The sequence below is a fragment of the Micropterus dolomieu genome, linkage group LG22 (genome assembly GCF_021292245.1).
Source record: "Micropterus dolomieu isolate WLL.071019.BEF.003 ecotype Adirondacks linkage group LG22, ASM2129224v1, whole genome shotgun sequence".
NCBI classification, from domain to species: Eukaryota; Metazoa; Chordata; class Actinopteri; order Centrarchiformes; family Centrarchidae; genus Micropterus; species Micropterus dolomieu.
The window spans coordinates 15677350-15678117 of NC_060171.1; positions in this window are offsets into that span (position 1 = coordinate 15677350).

The following is a 768-nucleotide window of genomic DNA, read 5'->3' on the forward strand; positions in this document are numbered from 1 at the left end:
GCTTCCAAATCTTCCATGTGGAAAATCAAAAGGGGAATCTTGTCTGTCCTGGGAGATATCAGGATTACAAGGTGTGAGGCTGCTCTATATGACATAGTGATGCCTGAAACCTTGCTTAGACGCACAAATGCAAAGACTTTCTGCCATCAATCTTTAGTCGACTTCCTCTCCAAACTGTCATAGAAATCTGTCATAGGCAGGTGAGAATGTGTCAGTACAGGTGGATTTTGACCAATCATCTGAATACTGAAGGAAAACCTAATTTTACCTGATCTAACTAGAACTTATTTTTTTCTGGTTCAGAGGAGAACAGAAGTGTTCATCCTTGCAGAAAAATATATAGTATCTAATTATAATAATTAAGCTGTTCTGGGCAATTTACCTACTCTCAGCCCATATAATCTTGAAGGTTGCAGTCATGTGTGGCAAGCAGGCAGATAATCCTTTATGGAAAAAATCTATCTTTGCATTTTTTTCCACTACAGGTTGTAGCCTATGGCCTAACTTCTGTGTCTTTTCAAGTTGAGTAATATTTCACAAGTTGTAGGAATAATGTAGGATTATGTTTATGGAGAGGACATTGTGTGTGTGTGTGTGTGTGTGTGTGTGTGTAGGTGTGTGTGTAGAGGTGTAGGGCCTGGTGATGGGGTCAGGGTGGGGAGGGCCTGGTGATGGGGTCAGGGTGGGGAGGGCGGGGGCAGCATCAGCATCAGCGCCCATGACGTCACGATAGTTTAAAGTGGGCCGCGCTTCACCTAGTGAAGTAGA